This window comes from Calonectris borealis, chromosome 1 (genome assembly GCF_964195595.1).
Source record: "Calonectris borealis chromosome 1, bCalBor7.hap1.2, whole genome shotgun sequence".
Taxonomy (NCBI): Eukaryota; Metazoa; Chordata; class Aves; order Procellariiformes; family Procellariidae; genus Calonectris; species Calonectris borealis.
The window spans coordinates 41,390,681-41,413,857 of NC_134312.1; the positions used below are offsets into that span (position 1 = coordinate 41,390,681).

The window sequence follows — 23,177 nt, forward strand, 5'->3', positions numbered from 1 at the left end:
TACCAATGTTTGTGGGACTATTTATTAAAAGAAAGCAGTAGTACTGGCAGGGTTTCCAGTCTCCTTCCTTCAGTACTGACATGTCCCTTGGTGTGCTGTCTGCTAGCTCAGGAGGCTGATAAAGTAATTTCTATCTTAGAGCTCTTGCTTAGGAGCAGGACTTTGCAACCTATCAGCTCCCTGTGGAGGCCCAAGTTGATGGAAGCACTAACTTTCTGGAGCTGTTGTTTCCAAATATGGCATGATGCCATAAGTTATGCCATGAAAAAAAAGAGAGAAAATCCTTTATTTATGTCAGTTTTGTTTTTGTTTACAAATATCAAGCTCAGAACTGTATAACAAGCCAAAACATACATGAGAAATGCTGTCAGCTTAATAGAATATTTCACAGCCCTGTCATCTTGATTTTTCAGGTGAACATATATTCCTTCTTAGTTACTGTGAATAACAAAACAGCGCTAGTTGTGGAAGCAGAGGGCTAGGCTGCAGTTCAAGCTGTGTGCCTGAGCAAAGGGGGTATTTACCTTATACTTCTGCAAATGCTCTATGACTTTGTGCTATAGTCTGGGGGCATGAGGAAGGACTGCAGGCCTCTCTTCCATGACTGATCAGGTCAGGAAACGTCTCCATAACCACTTTTAGCTAGCCTAAGCACTGAGCTGCTGTGGAGGGAGCTGATCCCACCTTCTCTGAGCCAAAGGCATTCTTTGCCTTCCTTCTGCCAGCCTTCAGCTCTGTACAGCCGTATGATCTGGCTGAAAACTGACCTGAAAAAGTAAATGAAAATGTGGTAAGTTTTCAACTAAATCTGATCCAGCTTTTTGTGCGGCTGCCAGAGCCCTAGTACAGATTCAAGGCTGCGCTGATGGAAGGTGGACCCAGGACAGCCCTCTGCATTGGCATTCCTCATCTAGCCCATACTGAAGTGGTCAGGAAATAAGTCTTGCTTTTGTCACTGAAGCAGCTGGGTAGAACACTGTGGGCCTTTCACTCCTTTACAGCCCTTTCATACCATGGCCAGCAGACTATGACATTACCCTCTGGCCCCATGAAAGGGGAGGAGGAAGCCTGGCTAGGAATTGGTTCTCTGAGGAGCTTTAACCTATGAGTGTAAGGATGTGGGAACTGCTGAGGCCATGCCTGTGGTCCCAGTGGTTACCTGCGATGGCTGAAAGCCTTTCAGTTTGTGGGGTTTGGGTCTGGTTTTTTTTTTTTTTTTATTGGCTAGGTTGTTTCTCTGTCAATTCAGTGAGTTGAGTTAATTTAGAAAAAGGTCTCACAAGTGCCAAGGCAAAGAAGTAAGGAGGGAGAAGTGGATGCCTGGTTCTTCGTGTTGCTACCAACAGATTAATTATCTGTACAAAAGAGATTGCTCTTGGGATGAGGAATTGGTTGCCTCTGGTGGTTGTAATAGTCATAGAATCATAGAATGGTTTGGGTTGGAAGACCCAAAGATCATCTAGTCCAACCCCCCTGCCATGGGCAGGGATACCTTCCACTAGACCAGGTTGCTCAAAGCCCCATCCGACCTGGCCTTGAACACTTCCAGGGAGGAGGCATCCGCAGCTTCTCTGGGCAACTTCTTCCAGTGTCTCACCACCCTCACAGTAAAGAATTTCTTCCTAATGTCTAATCTACATCTACCCTCTTTCAGGTAAAACCGTTACCCCTCATCCTATCACTACACTCCCTGATAAAGAGGAGTGTTCACTGGCCTAGTAGAACAGGGTGAGATATCAGGCCATTTCGTACTTTCTATCAACCAGTACCGAAACAGACTTCTATCCAGGTAGGAGTTGATGATTTTCATTGTAATGTTACTCCATTGCTGCTGAAGGATTTAGTCTTAAGCTAAGAATGGCCTGGTATTTTTCAGCTTTAGAAAACACTGGTTATTTGGGGTTCTCCTTTAACTCTAATAAGATGGAAGTTTTTGGTGTATTCTCTAGTAGGTAGAGTGTGTGTATATATATATATATATAGAGAGAGAGAGTATGAAATTTGGGGGATGGACCTCAGGACCATCAATTTGAAAGATACAACCTACTTCCTCTTTAACTCATTTTCTTGTATTTCTTGTTATTCAGAGCTCATATCTTGCAGACTTTTGCTGCTTGAGTATGTTTGATACCCTGAAGACAGAGGCACACTCATGCTTTGTAGACAATAATTGATAACTTCCTGCTGTTCTCATATTTGGCAAAACTGTTCTCAAGACTTCAGGTTTAACAGGAATCCAAACAGAACATCTAAGTATTAATTTGTTAGGAATTTGTGGCTACTAGGGCCTGATAGTTACGCTTAAGTCTGTTGGTTCAATGCGTGTAGGACATACAAATGTATGCTCCACCAGCTTGACAGTACCATTGTACAGAACTTTGCCAACAATTATGCAAATCAGTGGATCATCTTCGCAAAGACTTGAAACCAAAAGCCTATATAGGTTGAGATAGTCTCTTGTCCCATAAAATTGTATGGTTAGTCTAGAGTTTTAGCTCTTGTTTTGTATAGTACCCCTATCACAGAGGTATGTTAATGGAATACCAAAATAGTTTATACTGAGTTATTGGTTGAATATATTTTGCTATCTTTCAGTCCGTTTGTGATCTGATCATATCTCATTGTTGTTCAATTTTGTTGAAAGAGCATCTTTTAAGGTATGAACTCACGGCATTTAGAGCTCTGTGTGTTCAGATGAATTGCTGAGGTAATCCGTCTTTTTGAGTCTTCTGTATTGCAGTACCAGGAGTTCATGGACACTATTGGGTGAATTTGAAATTACCTGAAACCTGACACATGCAATTCTAAACTTCTTGGTTTCCTCTGAAGCCACTCTCTCACTAAAATTTGGTTGCTCCCATATCCATGGCAATGAACGTAAATGTATGGTAAAAGTAATTTTGCTTCTAAAAATGAATGAATGTTCAGGAAAATTAACTGAACTCCCATATTGAAGCATCTTGACGGGCAACTTCTTGCGTTGGGGAATCTTACTTCAATTAATACAATGTATATTGTATTTATTTTGTAAACATATAGTAGACACCTAAAAGATTTCAGCTTGCATATACTTTTGCTTTTGTTTTGGCACTTCCTTGAACCTGGTTTTGGTTCACAAGGCATTTTTTCATGTGTATGTGGGGGAAGGGGTGGGGAAGTGACCTTTCAAATTTTGACAGCATGCTAATGATTGAAATCTCACCTGTCTTCCGGCTGACCAGTCTTACTAAACTGCTATGGTCAAGGGTAGATAAACTCCCTGAGGAATAAAAGAAGCAGTGAGATTAAAAGCAGGTTTGTTCCTTACAAATGATTAAGTGTTAGCTGTTCAGTTTTTCTCAAAGAATGACACGACCTCAAAATTAATTTTAACCAAGTGCGAGATTCAAATACAAATCAACTTATAAATAGAAACTGACTTTTGGAAAGCTTAGGTAGCCAATCAAAATAGTAATTTTGATATATCCTATATAATTCTTGCAGACATGAAGATGTTCTATATTTCATACACTAAAATTAATTTGGAAAGGGGAATTAAGACAAGCAGTGCTTTTCTAGGAGCACAGATCAGTGGATGTGAATCATCAGCGTAAGTCTTTAGTCCGTATGGGTCTGACCAGAATCCCTTCCAGAGCAGATAATTTGAAAGCAGAGTTGACTTCTTGTATGCATTACAGATATATAATATGTTGTTCAGATTAATCTGGGGTTACAGGCAGTGATTCAAATCACTTGATTCTTGTGGAAAGGAATGTGGTGCAGTCATCTATGCTGCTGTGGACTAGGGAGCAGTATAGTTCTACCAGGGTGCTGCCTGAGGTGTTGTATTGAGGGAGGAGGGATGCCCTTACGAGCAGGCTTAGCTGATCTTTGAATGGCCCTATATCCACTGCAGCTGTGCCAGCTGTAGTTGGTGAAAATCATGGGATCTGTGTACTGTCATCTTTGCACAGTACAATAATCCAGAAAACTCCACTTACCTTCACATGCTTGCTTGCTTCTACTCATATGTTGTGTTTTCTAATCATACCTCTTACGTATGTTCTTTGTCAGTAATTCTTAAAAGCAAAATATTGCTGGCTGGATTGTGATGTCTGTCACATCATTTCTGTATCTCTTTCCTTCATTGTTGTCTTTATCTGTCCATTCTATCCACTAGGCCTCTTCCTACTATTGTTACTTTATTTTTCCCATCTGGATTTATTTTTACTGTACTTCATGTTTAGCTGTACTTCTGTTCTCCAAACCCTCTGTTTCTCATCATTCCTTTGTCAGGTGGACATGGAAACTCACTATATCCTGCATGCCTTCTCACTGTCTCATAAGTTATTTTAATTCCTTTTTTTCCTGCTAATTCTTTCTCTTTTCAGTTAGTGGAAGGAGTGAGCGCTCAGAAACAAAGCAGAATGTATCAGTGGAAATGAAAGCTGGAAAGAGATGTTTCAGGGAGATTCATTGTCTACCATTCTTCTCTTTTGCTGTGTTTGGGGTGGGGTGTGGAGAGAGGTATGGAAATAAAGTGCCAACTGGCAGCTTTAAAGTGTCTCTTGTCAGGGGGAGTATCTGCTAAAAAGAAAAAAAGGAAAGTGCGTGGAAAGGAGTGGAGTCAGGAGTAATTGTGGGTGCAGGGGTTAGAAGAGCAAGCGCAGGCAGCGCCAGAGCAGATGGGAGCGAGCAGAGTGAAAGGAAGTGGCTCTCTGGCTGGGTGGTGGAGGGTGGGAGGAGGAATGTCTATGGAAGGCAGTGCTGAAAGAAGAATTTTGCGTAGTTTCACTTTTGCTACATCCGCTCCTATTCCAAAATGGTTGCAGCATGTGTTGCAGGACTGGCAGTGTGTGCGCCTGACCACAGCTGAGGCAGCTGTGCAGGGTAGGCCCTCCACTGGCTGGCTGAATCCATGCGCATTACATTTTGAAGAGAGCTCTACAGCCAGGTACATCTTGCTTTTAGTTTTATTAAACATTACTGTAGAATCATCAGTGTTGAGTAATTTATCATGATACAGAGAAAGACCTTGAGGCTAAGAAAGATCTTATGAGAAGAGTCATACCACAATAAGGCCAACCTTTATTGCACTGCTGCTGTTTTGTTACTACTTTATCGAAGATGTAATTAGAGATCACAAGCTCCTGGTTAGTAAAAGTCTTAATTCAATACCTTACAGTACAGTTAAGTCTTATCCTGGCCAACGAAGAGGAGCTGTAACAATCTGGCTAAAGGAGAATAAGATAATAACCGTTTCCGTAGTGCTCTCTGGCTTGCAGAGAGCCTGCATAAATGTCCCAGCACTGAATTCTTAGGCTTGTGTTTGGGGGGGCTCACTCAGTTTGGCTCGGCATCACACAAAAAGATAGAGTGGTCTCAAAAATGGGATCTGTGCAGTAATAGTTGCTCAATTCTGCACAAGTGAAAAATCCTTTTTGCCCAGGAAGGGCCAGTGATCAGAGTCACATAAGCAGACTTAGGTCAGAGTCAGTGCATGTCCAACAGCTCATGTTAGTTTAGATCCAGGACCATGGGACCATGGTTTTATACTTGTCCTTAAGACAAGATGACTGGAGGTAGTGTAGTGCTTCTAGCCCTCCCTGAGATGCTGGGGAGCTGGGCTGGGCATTCCCTCATCTGCAGTGCAGTGATCAGTCTGAGGAGACTGAAGAGCTGACTTTCATTAGTGGTCTAAAAAAAACCGAATCAGGTTGAACAACTGTTCAGAGTAAGTTTTTCTCCAGTGGGTTCTGTCATTTGTTAGTTACTAGAAAAAAACAAAACCATCAGTTTTCTCTAAAATAACTCTGCACTTACTGTGCAGTTCAGCCTGTAGCTTTTAGAAAATTATTCTATATTTGAAAAATGTATTAATAATTTTAAGTAATAGCAGTAATGACCTCAAGACCAGGCATTTTCTGTCAGTTAATGACTACCTGAGTTAAAGGCCTGAGGCTCTGCCTTAGGCCCTCTCTTCAGCTGCTGGTTATTAACTGTCAGCAAAGTCTCTCCATCAGTTATTATTTATTAATCAGTATTGAAGCAATTATACACCAGATAATTCTTTGTGGGTGAGCAAATTGGTTACAGCAGAATGATTTAGCTATGAAAAGTAGAATTAGCCTTCAATTAAAATTAAGTTTTCTTCCTCTGAAACCTGTATTTAGTCCAGCTCCAGAGTTGAGCTCTACTTTCTAAGCCCACCTATACCTGAAAAGTAACTTTTGTTAGCCCATCACTTACCACTGGGAGGCCATACGTGTATCTGATAAACAGATAGCAGCTAATGGAGGAAGCACCAGTAATATTTCTGAAGCCTAGTGTAAAGCAGACTTGTAATGTTTAATCTTTATGTCCTGGAATGCTGCTCTGATAGTGATACTCATTAATGTTTTGGTCTTTATTACAAATGTCCCACTCTTGCCTTCCTCAAAATAGCTTTCATCATCAGTTAAAAATAAAATGCATGTTATAAAGAATGAAATGGGAGGTATGCAGTTACATTGAGCTGGAAGAGCACACACGCGTATGAACATGTGTGTGTTTGTGCTTTCTTTTGTTTGTATGAAATTTTCTCTGTAGTAACAACAGAAAGGCTAGTTCTAAAAGTACCTGTTACCCAGTTTGGTGCTTACTATTGTGAATTGTTTTAGTTAAGTGGGAAACCATAATATACTACATTAGTAATCCAAATAAATTGCAGCTTTTTCAGATTCACCGCAGCAATGTTTACCCATTCTGTTTCAGGTTTGTATATTGAAAATGACTTTTAGTTTATTAATTTTTAAATACTACAGCTACAAAATATGCTACAAACAAACAAAAACCTATGTGATCAGCATCCATGCTAAACTGAATATGCCAGGGAATCTGTTAAAAACATAAATTGCAAACTTGCAATCCGTTGTTATTGATTTCTGGTTGAATTTGCAAGTCGAATGCACTAGGAAAACATTGTACATGTATTGTGCTTACGCCTTTAAAAAAATGCTCTCCGTCAGCACTTGTAGTACATGCAGATTTAAATGCAGTATTTATTTTATTAACATAAACTGTCAGCTGCACTCTGCAAATAATATTACTGAGTTGAAATGCTTGAGTTTGGGAACAACGTTTTGTTTTGGTTTTGCCTGCGAAGATCACTTGTAGGTATCTGGTGGCAGTGGTGTACTTCGTATGTAGTAGCAAGAAGACTTTGTCGAAAAGTGTAAATTCTTAATTTATGGCTAATTTGTAGGCTTCTAGCTTGCTTGCAGTAACAGAGAGCAGAGAGGGAGGCAGCAGCTGTGATTACTATTCTAACAAGCATCAGGCCTGGGACTTGATTGCAATTCCATACCTTCAAGAGCATTTCTTCATCTGGGGTCTCTTCTGGCTAAAGAAAAGAAAGAAAAGTCTGGGATTCTTAGTACTTTCCACTCCTTCCCTGCCATTTGCTCAGAGGAGAGGAGTGTGAAGTCCTGGCAGTTCTTCCCATTTCCCACATTACAAGCAGGGGAAGGAGGGAGGTGGAGGAGGAAAGACTATGTCCTTTTCCTTTCATGTACTAATGAGCAGATGCTTAGTAATACGTACTGTGACAATATAACTCATAGCGAAGGCTGAACGCTCGAGCTGTGCTCTGCTTTCTGTACTACCTTCTTTCATGTCTCCTTATGCCTCTTATGTTCTGCTGTCATATTTGACTTCATTAACTTATTCGTTAAGGTCTCTGTCCTTGGCATTAACGTGAATTCTGCTTTTTGACATCCAAGGAAGTAGCAAGAGTCTATTAATGTGTTTCCATAAGAGTCATGCTCTTGCTATAAAAGCAAAAATGAAGTGCCAAATAATCTGTAGGAGGTATCTCACCCCAGGACAACGTAAAGGTGAACACATTCATGCACCAGCCTGAACATCTGTCAGTCAAACCAGTGTTATCCGGTATACCTACTATAGTAACTGCACTCTGTGCAGTGAAAATGGATTACTGAGGCGGGTGGCTTAGTTGACATCTAGTTGAATGACAGATACAGTACTTGTGAGGGAGGAGAGTGATGTGTACTTTTATTTATTTATAGACCAGTCTCTTCTCCAGGGTTTAGGTAAGTTTTAATCATATTTTTCATATAGAAACAAGAAATTTAGCCTATTTGTTCCCAGCTTTTATGGCCAGTGGTGGGAAAGTAACCACTCATTTTGGAGATTTGTAGCTGTTGTCAGTCCAACCCCTCCTTTTCTGACAGTCAGATGTCTGTAACATTCACCTTTTAGGCTTGCCTTTGCCTCAGTTGGAAAACCTGCACAAATGCCATCTTAGTTTTGCCTTTGTCCCAGTATTTTTTGCTGCCCGGAGTAGAGGAAAGGCTCTATGGTATGTGGTGTTACCCCCATTTGTACTAGTAGAAGACCTAGTCTGACTGTTTGATTTCTTATGAAGATGTCCGTAGGGTTAACAAGACTCTTTCATTCTTCCAGTGGGCTGCTTTCACACATCAGGTACTTCTTCTGAAGATTTTTTTTATCAGATGCCAGAATGCCATAGCTTCATAGCGTAAATATGCTTTTCCAGGGTCCAGCCTGCCACAGACTGGCTTCACATGTCCTTCCCTGCTACTCTCCAAGGGTGTCGTTTGCACAGGGCAAACTCTGCAGCTGCGGGAAGAGCCAGGGTGACTCTCAACCACCTTGCAGACGGTGGTTTCATTCTTGAGTTTATTCCATCTCGTAGCAGTTGCTGTGGCTGCCCAACTGCTCGAGCCCTGCACGTGGCCCCGTCCCCTGGCACCCCTCTCATGCAGTGGGGTGGGGGCAGGTGGCAGAGAGCCAGCCGCGTTGGCCTGGTTCCACTGAACGGTACCCCTAGGAGATCCTCCACTGCTCCTGTCTGGCAGCTTTCTGGCTGCTGTGTGCTGTTGAGACATAGCAAGAGCAGCCAGAGATGAGAACTGAGCCTGTTATCTTCTTATTTGGTACAGCATAATTTGAAAGCAGATTATGTTTCTCTTTGAAGGGTAAATGACCTAAAGTGTATTAAAAAAAGTTATCCCACAGTGGATTATCCTGACAAATATTTAGCGATGCATTTTGTTTCACGGCATGCGGTGGAGCTGTGTGGCAGTGTGGGACAGAATGAGAAGACTAATACTTTATTTATTTGAAATTACTACGGTGGAGGAGGGGATAAGAAGCAAAAGGTGGTTATTAGCATTCACTGGGGGCACCTCTGGGGGTACCCACACTTTCTTCCCTCTCACCCGCCCTTTCCCAAGAGCAGTGGATAGTTTGGTAGTCACAGCAGCTTGGAACCTCAATTAAGAGTTCGTATCCTCAGGACAGCAAGCAGTACCTTAGTTAATAAAGATAAAAGAAGGGAGTAGAAGGTGGAGGAGATAAAAGAAGGAGGGAGTAAAAGGTGGAGGAGATAAAGGAAGAAGGGAATAAAAGGTGGAGGAGGAAGAAGGGAAGTGAATTCCTATGGATTAATTTCAAAGGAAGAAGTATACCTACTGAATCATTCGCATACCACATATGTGTGTTTCTTGTAGTTCTCCAGTCCTCTGGCTAATTAAATCACAGTCCATGGTTGAAAAACAGTACATCATGCTGTGTTTCATTTCACTGAAAAGTGTTCCTATATGTTTAAAATTTGTTGTTTTGGAGTAATTTCATTGTTACACTTTAAATACCATGGGGAAAAAGGGAGACTGATTTATACCTGGTGAGAAAGTTTGGTAGTTTTTTGTCTGACCTTAGTAATTCAGATAGAAGCCCAAATCTGCATGTGGGAATGTCAATGAGTGTACTGCTTCATTTAAAGTCATATGTACATGCATTCATAAAATAAGTACTTACTTATTTTACGAAATAAAATAAATTTGGCTACCGCTGTGTCATAGAAGACATAAGCTTTTTTCCCCCCAGACTAAAGGAAGAATTCTCCTCATCTTACTGAAATTCTGCTAACTGGATTCTGGTGATGGAAAAGGAGTGATGCCCAAACTTGGTTTTCTTCTCTTCATTAACCTTTGTTTTTTATTCCTTAGGAACTCCATATGTTTAAAATACGTTAAATATGCAGTTCTAGAGTAAGAGAACAGAGTGATCACAGGGAATATCTGATATATTTCAGTCCACAGTACTTTTACTGTATCACCTTTCTGTGATAAGCACCAGCAAAGGCAGTAGTAGCATTCTGCCCTTATTTGGAAGCCTCCTATCATCGCATGCTTAAGTTGTATTCACGCAAAAATTTGTCCATCTACTTGCAAAGACAATATGCATCTGTGATGCATATAAAGTGTATGTTTGCCTTTGTGCTTGAATTTAAAAACCCTTGCTATTCTAGTTCCTATTGGGAAAGGAATGTATATTATTTCTTCACTATTCCCTTTGTTTCATTTGAAGGAGTATGTAGCAGGGGTTTCTTCTGGAACCTGGGACCTTCCTCAGTTTGAGGTTTAGTTAGGATTCTCCACGGGGCTGTGATTCTTAGTATGCGTTCTTGTAATCTGCTCTTTTACCCACAAAATGTGGAGTGGTGTTTCCTTTTTGTGTTTGGTTTAAAAAAAACACATAAGGTTTACTTTCCTTGGAGCTGTTTAATGTTTGTTCTTGAGCCAAGCCCATTGAACTGGAAATTTAGGCAGTTAATATGAGCAGTTCTAAAATTACATTGCAGTCACCCATTGACCCTGACGATCACTTTTAAAAAAGTTTTAATATGCAGAGGATTAAGAAATAGAGGAGACTCTATTAAGTTTTCTACTTAAAAATATTACATCTGTTGTGGACAGGGATAGCAATGAGTATATTAAAGTTAATAGGCCCCAAGAAAGTAGAAAGATGACTTCACTGGGAGTATGATATCTTGGTGTAGAAAAAGAAAGTTTGAAACTTTTCCTTGTGTCTCTGTATTGCTTGGCTTGTGATGATCCACAGAGGACTGGTCATTCAGAGTTGCTGTGGGAAGTGTTATATAAAATTTATCTGCCAAGATAACTCTGTACATTAACACAAGAAACATGTGAGGCATACAGAGGAGATATGGTGGTATCTTAGAGTTAAGAACCTAGTGCGAACCTTTTCAAAACTGTGATGTGGAAGGCGTGAGGAGGCTTGAGAAAGTGAAAGGGGGTGAAGAAGGCCACCTCTCAGAAAGCTTGGGACTCCTTGCTATGAAACAACTTTGAAATGCCTAACTAGCTTGTATGTGAGAGCTGCTTGAGCAGCAGAAAAAGTTCAGCGAAAGCATAATTTAGGTATGGAAATGAAGATTTGTAATTTGCATGGTTACAATAGGGCATATTATAGCATTTGTCTTTACTACAAAATACTTTGATGAGTCACACATGACTAGGAATGATTATACTACCATGAAGTATTGTGAGGATAAAAAGGATCAGTGAATCATAGTGCAGCTGGTAGCATAGAGTTGCCTGGTTTCATAGTTCCCATGGTTGATGGCTAAGAAGAAATATCCTGAGTACTGTTTTGTACGTATGTATGGGCTTTAGCAGCATTTAAAGTATTTAAATGCATTTAATTATATAGTCTATTCCCTAACTGAACTCACCAGTACAATGATACCTTGCAGTACCTACATGAGGAAGTCCAGAAAAGAACAAAACTGATTTCCCTGCAGAATCTATCTGCTCTGAAAAATGCTTCCTCTCAAATGCAGAGGAGATTTACTGATGCTGGGGTGTTTTCATGAAGTGGAACTACCGTAACAGTTACGATAAACATTTACAAGTTGAAGTGCTTTTCCATATTTATTGAGCTCTGTCACCTGAATAAGCTCCCCCAACTACCAACCCTGAACCACAGTTTTTCATATCCTTTTCTTTCTTCTTCAGTGGCTGCTTTGTGGCATCTAGTCACTTCAGACTCGCTGTCTTTCAGGTCCAAGGACTTCTGTGTTTTTCATTCAGCAGGCCGAGTTCAAATAATGTTGCTGAACCATAGGTTGCAGTTTAGCATTGTATGTAAGACAGTGTAGCTGAGAGCTGCTACTGAGCAGAGTTGTTCCCCCCACCCTCGCCTGCACACTTTTGCTATACCATTTCTGTTAGATCTAGTGATCTGTGGCTAAACAGTGAGCCTGTTCACTGCAATAATCCAAAGGGAAACTAGCAAAAAAATTTAATAACCTTTTGACCGAACCATCTCACCCAATGTGTGGATAGTCCATGAATCTAACTTGGGCGGAGGAGGCAATGCGTGACTGTCCTTTTTAGTGATATGCCATCATAACTGTGGAGTAAGAACAATATAAAACTGTCTATGGAAGTATTTTGCCACTCTGACTCGTGGAGGTGTCACTTTCACATCCAAGCTCTCACTATTACCCAGGTGAAGAAGTTAATGCCAGGTGATCGGTATGTGTGAATTACAAGTGAGACCCGTCAAAGGGGTGAGGTGTTTTTACCATTTCTCTGTCTGTACCTCACCTTCCTGATTATTAAGAACCCATTATCAGTTATTTCCTGGAGTCTAGCTGTGTTGGGCACTATAGTTGGGGGAAAAACCCCCTGTATTATCCTCTAGGAAGAGGGACTGTGAAGGGACCCACAGCCAGAGCTGGCCTTCAAGTTGTGTTAGATTACACTGATGTATTTTTTTCAGTCTTTAAAAAAAAACCCATGCTTATTGTAAAAACAGCCACAGAGGAAAATATTTTACCGTGTCCTATACGGAGACCAGTTTAGAGATGGTGACCGGTGGAGTATTACTCCTAGATTCCAGCTATTAGTGACCCTGACCTGGAGTTACACGTGGGCCACTGGTTTAATAGCTGCCAAAGGACTTGCTCTCTCTGAATGTATGTTATCTATGTTGGAAGCTGTTGCACTTTCCTCTCCGTAACAATTGGTGGCAACAAGATCTGTGTTTTACTTGCATGTCTTGTTTACTTAAATGCACTTATTCCACATTTTCATTGGCTGCCCTTTTGTTTTGCTGTGACGATCAGTGACTGGTTGTTCTTTATTTACTTCTTGTATACCGCTCCTGATTTTATAGATGGTTTAGCTGTCCTTTTTCAGCACTCCAAAGTACTTAATCTCCCCTTGTATGGGATTCACTTCCTATCTCTTCTTATTCTTATCACCTTTCTCTGTGCCTTTTAAGTTCTACAGTGCCTGTTTTGAAACACTGAGTGAAAGAGAGGGGTGGTGCCACAGCTGCCTGCAGTGCTCAAAGTTTATATGCTTGAGTTTGTTCTGTGGCATAATAATGTTTTGATCTTTATTCTTTCCTTAATCAGTTGTAACATTGTGTTTGCCTATTGAATATTTGCTGAGCACTGAGCTGACGTTTTCAGAGAGCTGTCCACAGTGACTCCAAGAATTCCTCCCGGAGCTATAGCTAATTTGGACTCTATTACCGTGTATGTGTAGTTACGGTTATTTTTTCATAGTTGTGTTTCTTTGCACTTACCGACGTTGAACTTCATCTGCCGTTTTACCAGCCAGCCACTTGCTACCATGAGATTCACCTGCAGCATTTTGTACGTATGACTATTCTGAATAATTCTGTACAGACTGCACACTTTTCTGCTTATATGTCCGTGTCAGTTCTGGACACGTTTGTTGTTGCTTGTCTCTGCTGGTGTGGCGGAAGAGTCCATGGCTAGCAAGAACATGGCAGTTGCATGTTCTGTTTTGTGGCAGAAAACTTCGATGGAACTTTACTGAAAAGTTCTTGTTGAAAAAGATTCTGACAATGTGATAATATACACGCCTAAACCTAATACACGGTGAAGAGAGAATATAAAGGTTGTTGCTAGAAGTCATAGATAATTATGGTTCAGGTCACTGCTGTGTGAGAAGTCTAGTAATGTTAGCAATTGCAATTGCTATGCTGAAGTTGACCAACATCTTCAATACTTTGAGTGTATTTTAGTCAGTGTCCACTGACCTGACGTAGGTGTATCTGTTCTGGAATATTCTAAATCACTCTTGAGGTTCTATTAGCTGTATTGAACAGACCTCCATTGACTGACAGTGGAGGTACAGTTACCATCTTGTATGCCGGTATGTACATCATGGAGACCTTTAAGACCTGAAAGACATCTGAGGTGTCTGCTTTGTGAAGCATCACTCTAACCATAAGCTGTAGTGTTTTGACTGTAATTCTGTTACATTTATTTTTTGAACAAATCTTAGGAAATTAAACATTCTGCTTCATTTCAAGAGGAATGTGTTGTCTGTCATGACATTAAATACTTTGGTTTTGTTTTGGAGGGAAACAGTTAAGGCAAACTTGATTCAGTACTAACAAACTAAGATGGCAAGTTCAGCTGGTGAATTGAAAAAGTCAGTTGTTTATACATCCTTGGTGAGATGCTAACACACTTAAAAGCTAAGTACTAGAACACTGGGAAGACTTTTTTCTTCTTTGTATTTCCAATTTTCCTGATTTTTGTGGAATGCTAGTAATCTACAAATGTAACAAGAATGCAAAAAAAATTGTAAAAATTGTGGTTCTGGTATGTGGAAAACTGTTTTTGCAGTGGTCACTATTTTTTGTTTAAACATCCAAGGCTGCAGTGACAGGAAGATAATTTTTCTTCTTAACAGAGAGCACATTAGAACCGTGAAAGAAACATCATATTGTTTGAAAGTCTGTCTATTCTAGAGAAGGATAGCTAGTGAAGTATTTAACTGATCTTTATATAGCTGCACAATGCCAAATATACAGCTTCTTTGGGAACTCCAAAATGGAAAAAAGTTGGACCTTCCATACCTGAACTTTTAATCTGAAAGAGACTGTCTGTTTTGTACCAGTTTCTGCTCATCAGCATTCAGCAACACTGCAGGATAGAGGAAAAATACAGAAGCATAAGAAAAAGATAAAAGGAGACTGGGAGCTGAAAAAAGATAAATGACTTTGCCATCAGTGCAGTATAATGAAAATCAAATCAGTGCTTGGCAATGCACAATTGCCCAGTATGGCTAACCCCAGACAGTGTTTTAAGTAAAATACATGTCTTTTGTATTTTATTCTTGTATTCATATAAAGATAAATGACATTGTTATTAGTTGATTGCAGGAGAAATAGACGTCCTGATTCTGTAAAGTCACAAGAATGAGTGTGACTTACATGTTGAGTGTCTGTTCAGTTACTGGCTTTGACAATAATGGAATTTTGTTGTTGCCAAGGTAAGGCCTGTTACCGTCTTCAGTTTGTTTGGGCTGGGTATAAAAAGATTCTGCAAGCAAGATACACTCACCTTAAAAGTGTAAAACAATTATTTGTTTGATAATGCACACAAAAAATACCTAGGAGTTAATGAGCTACTAGGCTCAGTGTTAGTGTGCTCACCATTGCTCACAATCCTTGCTGGCTTGGCAGGCCTTGGCTGGGGGGGAAGGATTGTCCTGCGTGGCTCCTTTCAATAGACCCTCAGTGTTGCTGAGCTGCCATCTTCCACCAGCTCTTTTGCCACTAATGATGGTGATGACTGGAGGTGATGATTCCCAGTGGGGCCAGCTAAGCTCTCTTTATATCTTTGTGTTGGTATTTTCTTCTTGAATCCCTGAGCTAGCGGTGATGTTGTCTTGATAATCTTAACTTCTGTAACTTTCATGTTTTCATCTGCCTTCAGAGTTTCTCCTAGCTCTTCTTCAGTAGTTACACAGCTAGGCAATACCAGAGCTGGACCTTGGCATGCAGGCAACTGAAGCCCTGGGTGGTGAAAGTTACCAGGGATGTTTGTAGGCTATAGTGGTGGTATTCACATGACCAAGTTACATGGTAATTGAAAGTAGTATCAAAAATAATTTTAATGAACTTACCAATTTAGTTTTATCAGAAGAAATAATAAAAGTACCTTTTCTGTGTTATTTTCAAATAATATTAATGTTTCAAATTATTATGCATTGGCGTAGTGCTGCACTGTTTGTGGGAAATGCACAATGGAAACATAATTCATTTTAGAATGTGCTTGTACTGGAATCAAAACACAAAAAGGAGTCCACAACAACTTTGAAAGACTTCTGCAAACTTGCATTTTGTTCCCGATTGGATCTGACAATGTATTTTCAATGAATGTAGTCTTGAACATCTGCAAACTGTTTGCAAGCTGGAATTTTCTTTTCGAATAGCTGACTGTGGAGTCACAGACTCTGTAATCATGGATGCTGTGTCTCCACAGTACCTATTTGCAATATAATAATGTAATAATCATAATAATAGCAATAACGAAATCCCTTCCCTCCCAGTTAAAATTCAGTGTTCTGGATAGCATTTCATACTAATATAATGTACTATTGGCTGTTTATCATGGCTCATAGGTGACTGCAAATGGCCTCCAAACACCTTGTACAGCTGAAAATACACTTGTTTTCAGGGTTGTTCCTCTCCAGCTTCTTCATTTTAGTAAATGAATCCCAGAATCCACAAGTGTATGGGAAACTTCTGAATCAGAGCTCTTTTTTCTTTTCAGATTCGATTACAATGTGCAAACCTGTTGGGAGCCTTGTTTTTGTGTGCACAGAATGAACTCAGGTTGCTGCTAACTCTCTCATCATGGGAGTTAAATGAGACAGAATTGTTCACAGGGTCATATTGTTCCATCCGTTCCTTTTACTTTCTAAATATTTGTGTTGATACTGATTGTTGTAGATTTTAAGTCCTTCAGTATGTCCATATGAATGCAGTGCAATGTACAGCTAGGAAAGCTACTGGTATATAGACTAGCAGGGGTAGGTAACACACCCACTAAGGTCAGGTGTAGAGACACCAGTAATTTAAATGGAGAGACTGTATAATTGTGATCATGCTGTGTAACGTGGGAGTAAATGCATCGCAGATCAACTCTTCAAACATTGCAGCGTTCAGTGTAGACAAACCCTTAAATCTTCTATTCGCTTTCTTGGCTCAATTTTCTTTTTAAACTGCAAGACCAAAAGGGAGTGAAGTGCTATCAGATCTTTTCCTTGCTGTGCTTACTGGCTTGCTTATGTGCGCGACCTAGCAACTTGATCTATTTCTGTAATTCCTGAGCCTTCAGTGACCTAGGATTTGGAGTTTGTTCCAAAATACCTGCTCTTTCTAGCATGTGGTGAAGATGCTTCAGTTTTTATGAGCTCAAAGGCCACCACCTATTAAACTGCTTTTTTTCCATTCAGTACTACCCTAGAGCTTTCAGAACGCCTATTACTTGAGAGTCTGAAAAACCCTTAGCCATCTCAGCAGTAATGACAAAGTAAAAATCAGCATTCAAAGTGTCATCATTTCTCAGGGTCTTCTGTGAGTGTGCTTTGCAGAATGTGCAAGTACATTAGTTAAACTTGGGTCAGAGAAGACCGATGGAGCAGCCTTTGCTGCTGCTTAAGGGTCTATGGTATGGTGTCTGGATACAGAAAATGATGGAGAAGAACGTGGAGAACGATGGCTGTTCAGCTGACTTACAGCTATCGCGCAGCTCGTATTTGACCCCATTCCTGCGTTGGTGTAAAACGAATGAAGCGCATCTGTCCTTTTTAGGGAGAGATGAGTAATCCTCAGGGGAGTACAGCGCAAGTACAGCATGGTGATCTTCTAATTGGCACTGATGTAGCTGCCTGTGGAACGGAGAGTGGAATAGCAATGTCAGCAGACCATCGTGTCCTAGGTCATTTACTGTGCTGCAAGTCAAGGCTTATTAGCTCAGACACGGCTCTGCCTCTGCCATACATGTGTCTGAGCGATGCTGGACTGTAACATGCAGCGATGCTGGCGCGTCTGCTAGCTCCTCTGCAGCATGCTCTGCTGCCCAGGGGAGCTCTCTCCTCAGAAGCAGGGTCCGGGCTGCTGCTGAGGTTGCTCATGTCTCCATGTGCCCTGTCCTCCAAAAGCTTACCATTTTCTGAGATTGAGCTCACCATCTACAGACCTGAACTGATCCTGTGATTAGTTTGGGGTTTTTTTGCGAGTAATGAGGCCCTTTTGTTTTGTTAGAAAGAAAAACAGAGGTGAAGTACTCTAATAATTGTTTAACGTAATCTGTGACTACTAACCTTTTTTTTTTTTCATGAGTGAGCTGGGCAATGATCAAATGCAGCTGTAAAAGTCACAAGGCCCGTTTGGATTTGTAAGCGTAGTGCACGGAGGCACTTGGGAGCAGCAGCTGGCTGGGTAGTGTTTGGGGTCCCTGAAGTACAGCAGCTGGAGGCTGACTGTCTCTCGTAGGCTTAATCCTTTGGGGTGCTGACGATGAGACTGACTGGCCCTTGAACCAGGGAACATTTTAAGCTTTGGGCTTTAGTTTAAGGAGTCAGTCAGCACTGTGAGCATGCGATCCAGCAGCAGTGCTTCGCCCTGGGATTTCTTTCTTGTTCCCTCATCATTTTTTTGTCCTTTGCTTTGCCTAATAGGAAACGGCAGCTTTGAAGACTCTCATGGGAAAAGCGTAGTAGGTATTTTAGAGGCGGTAGCAACAAGCTACTTGAGAGCTTTCCTCTGGCAGCAGAATATTAGTCAGTGATATTTATACAAATGTTTTTCTTAGAAGCTTCTGGTAGCAGTTTTGTTCACTTCATACGCTGATCTGAAGACTCAACTGAATATTAGTTTATAATTTCTCTGCCTAGCTCCTTCAATCCCCTTTTCTTTTTGATGATCTTCCCATACCCCCCATGGCAGTTTGCCTTTTACAGAAGTCACAGGGAGTGGTGCGCCTCACTGATACTTTGTTGCAAATAATTACAGTACACAAAGAGAGGGTCAGGATCAGGCCATTTGTCCTTCTCTTCTACTGCCCTCCCAAACACAGAGTCAAGCACCAGAAACTTGGGGAAAAAAGGGTACTGGAGGTCCTGTTCTGATATGCTGAACCTAGAGGAAGCTTCCTTACAAAGTTCCTGCTTTATCCTTTCCAGTGGTTATATCCCATGGAAGCTTCCAAAAGATTTTGCGTTTGTTCATGTCAGTACTTGCTAAAGTGCAGAAATGCTTTTGCTGCCCATACACTGTTGATATTGCCCCTAATAATTGTACTTAATGTTTGTTAATCTGGATACCTGGAGGTGCAAATCCTCTGGTTGTAGGCACAGTTTATTCTGTGAGTACAGATAGGATGAGAGCAAGCAAAGCCTGCCGTTTTAAAGATTTACCTTGCACTGTGCAGTCAGGGTATGTCTCATGAGAGGGAATGTTACCTTAGACTCTAGGAAAGTGTTAAAAAGAGAGAGACTAATGAAGCTGTTATATTGACATGGATGTCAGCTGGAAGCTAAGCAGGGGAATAGCTTTCTTCATCAGCTAAGAAAAGGGAAGGACGGACTGTTCAAACAACAGTGATCTGTTCCACTGTCAGCAAAGGAATATATCTGTGTAGTCTGTTTTATTGTGCTTGGAATTAAAGAAATGATTGTGGCAAAAGTGCTTCTGTCTTCCTATTTGCCTGATTGATTGATTATTTAAGACTTAAACCTTTTGTGCGACTTCAGTTTTGCCTGCGATATGACTGCCATGCCTGCAGCATCTAAAAGTTTGGAATGCCCAGGTTTCAGAAATACTTCTCTTCTTTCCATCTTCCCATAATCTGTTGGACCCTGTTGTTGCATTTTGTGCTAGTTAGCTTCCTGGGGAAGGAATTGCCCTGACTGTTTTGTAAGAAAGGGTTTTAATCCTTTTTCTTCTCTTAGACATGATCTTGTTCTAAACAAACTGTATTAATCTAATGCTAACCAGCAGGTATGAATAAAGAGATCAGCTCTGACCAAATTGCTTCGTTTTGGGAAACCTGTGTGATAGTGATCCAGACCTAGTTAAATCTCAGCTCGGTGTCCAGATGTAAACCGGATGTGGTGTTTGAGCTGTGGCTGATCAGAAAGTGTTAGCAAATTGGCCTTTTCCATAGACATGCAGAGGACATCGCTAATTAACTTGCATCTTCCTAATGGGAAGTATGTCCTGAGTAGTGGAGGTTTTAAGATGAGGAATGTAATTTGAATGATGAAATGTGCAAAAATAATTTTTCATTATCATAAATATTGAACATTTCATATATTGGAAGGGATTTGATTAATAACCCTGCAGTTAAACATTTTATAGTATTTTATTTTAATTTAAACGATTTACATGTTGTTATATTAACGTGTGTTCTGTAGATTAAAAACAGCATGCCTCAGAGTCTTGTTTATCACATTTGTCTAAGTTTGTATATGTCAGAGTACTTGAATTTTCCAGCTTCTTCTGTCTTAAGATGCAAAAAGCCTCTGTTTGCCAGGTCAGATTGTTTGTGTGTATATGATCTGCCACCTCTCATCTGTGTCTCTGATGGCTGCTGGTTAGGCGGCTAATCACTTTGATCCCTGGTTGTGGCCTTGATCTTTCTCAGATGGGAGGCCTGAGATAGGAATAATGTTCTAATTGATTCAGCCCTTCTATTTTACTTTCTCTATTTATAATTGTAATTTGCCTTTGGAATTTTTTTTTCTCTTCTAATTCTCATGTTTTACACTGAGATTGGTGTGCCCAGAAGGGGGCTGGAATCCTTCCAGCCATGGGTAGGAGATGTTATTGATAGGTAACTGCTCTTCCCTAATTTATCTTCTCTGGCTGAAGTGCTCATTCTGCCCATGGTTTTGTCAGGGGCTAGTTGTGCAAAAGTGTTTAGATAATATTAGCACATTCAGCTTTTTTGTTTTACTTTTTATATTGCTCTGTGGATTTGGAGGCTTTTTAAAAACATTTAAAATATTAGTTCAGAGTTAGAGCACTTAATGAAGTTTTTTTTAGTGGCTTTTAGTGTGTGTCCATATGAAAAATTTGATTTCTTGTTTCCCTAATTCATAGTTTATGGATTTTGCTTTTACTGACCAAATTGTTTGTCTCTTTGCTCTGACAAGTTTGTAGCCTGAAGGAACTCTCACTGTTAATATGGTTGCTGCTCTTATTGATGTAACCCGTTTTTATTTTTGTTATGGATTTTATACCAGTCAGAGCACAAAATTTCCCACATGCATATTTTTCTCCCTCCTAAAGGCTAGGTACAGTTTCTCAAAAAGTATTGTGGGCTCAATCCAGCACAATGCAGACTTGTCTACAAAGTGCTGAGTTTCCTCAATGCCAACAAGTTTTAAAGGTTACTTTAAAACTCAGCACCTTACAGTACTAATCTATGTACTTTGCAAACAGTTTTTCTATTAAGTTTACATGTAGCTCACAAAATACTTTCCTTTGTTCCTTTTGCTTATCGCTGCTATTATAAGCTATGCATTGAGTAAATGCATTTGAGCTCACATATGAACTGTGCTTCTGCTTTTCTTTTCTTAGGACTATATTTTGTTATTTGTTCTATTTATTTACCACAGATTTCTTTTTTTTTTTTTTTTTCCTAATACCAATCAAGATTTACGTATGATGAGTATGGTGAAATGTATCTCCACCAGGCTGTGGTTTCCACTCCATCTTCATTGGATTGTCGCGTACAGTCTGTCTCTATCTCCTTCCATTTTTTTTGTTATGCTCTGGACAAGTACATCACTTTACTTAGTAGCTATTTTGTAGGGGACCACTTTTTTGAAATCTCTTAAAATAACAAAGCTAAATAGTCTCAGCACAGTAGCCACTTGACAAAAGATGTTGTTACAGAGATGGGATGGTTACGCTTAGACATGAGTGAACATGAGCAATTGCAGTTTTCAGAATGTTTTCTGTAGTTGAGCAATTTCAGGGATCCTGGTCTACAGTTTGCGATATAGTTTAGGTCTGGTTTTTAAAAAACATGTTGTGATTGAGGGACCTGAAAACAGGATTTTTAAATTTTAAAAAATTTTTAATGGAAGAGGCTGTTTTCTAGGAAATGTGTTTTAGGAATAGTAATTTGATGATCTATGATGAAAAGATGATTTATCAGTTTAGGGCAGTGAGGAAATTCGAGTTCTATTTCCAGCTCTTTTTCAGATTTTCTTGTTGAAGGATCTTTTGCATCCTTCATTTATAAAACAGATACGATAACAGTTCATTTCCCCCATGTTTTGCCTGTCTTTGTTTAGACAGAAAGATCTGAGACAGACAACCCTTGCTCCTATTTCTGTAGCCGGCTGAGCACACAGGAACCTCGTTGTCGTATTGACAGCCTCTAGACAATGCCAAAATGTAAATCAGCAGTTGTAATAGTTGCAGATTATCATTTCAAATGGAATCACTCTAAGGTAACATCTATGTGCTTGTGACAGAGCTGTCTCTAGCCAGGTGAAACCGGTCATGCTGTCGGGCTGCTGAATGTTGTAGGTCACTTGTTAGCACTTTCTTTAAATTTGTGTTCTTCTGTAACTCTGTTTTTTATGCAAGAACAGGTGAAATATTATTTATGAAAGATGTGCGATGTGAATGCTTTGACTATAAAATAGCCAATGAAAAATACTCTGAATAAGAGAATTCTTTTAAATGTCAATCCAATCCCAGTCCAACCAAAGGAAATGGAAACTGGCATTAACCCTTGGGATACCATCTACTGCAGATTTTTCCTGGAGGAAAAAGCCATTCTCACATCATGTTGCCACTGGTGTTGCGATACAGAGTTTTTATGTGTAATAGGTAAATAATATAAATCTTTGTGCTTTGTTTCTTAAAGCTATGCTGATTTTTCACCTTCTACAAAGAACTGGAAGGAGCTTTAACCACTGGGAATCTCAACAATTTAGACAGTGAATTCCCCACAATAGCGAAGTTTTTTGTCCTAGGTTGAAGTTCTGTAATGACTCAAATTTATCTGTATCCTGTCTGTCATGGTCCTCTCTTCTCTCCACAAACGCTTTCTCATACTGGTTCTAGCACCGACCTGACGGGTGGCCAGGTGAGGAAGCTGGGCTGCCTGGACACCACCCACCTGGCTGACTTAGTTAGCCCACTCGTCTGGTTGAAAGGTTCCTGTGAGGTGAGATGAGCTCTAGCGCTGATGTAAGGGAAGAGTTGAGGCTGAATGATTGAGTATGTAGTGGTGGGACTGTGGCACTCTTAGATGGCTGAAATGGCTATGAAGTGGCGTCCGTAATTACATTTGCTATACATTAGTTGTTAACATGTTCACTTTCTGTCCCTGAGCCATTTCAACAAGATGATACAGATTCCGAGTGCTCTAAATTAATCCTAATGGCACTGTGGTCAGTGACATAGCCAGTATTTTATTTTATGCCAGCTGAGCATTGGTCAGATTTATATGTGAGTGCAGCTCATTAACTTTCCAAAGTATTTTATGATCTCTTCTCAAGTTAGAA

At 40.3% G+C, this 23,177-nt stretch overlaps 1 protein-coding gene across 1 annotated transcript in view; it reads left to right on the forward strand.

Moving 5' to 3' along the window:
* TRHDE (thyrotropin releasing hormone degrading enzyme) overlaps positions 1-23,177 on the forward strand; it is a 218,084-nt gene that overhangs the window by 7,130 nt on the left and 187,777 nt on the right. The gene's annotated exons all lie outside the window — the stretch shown is intronic.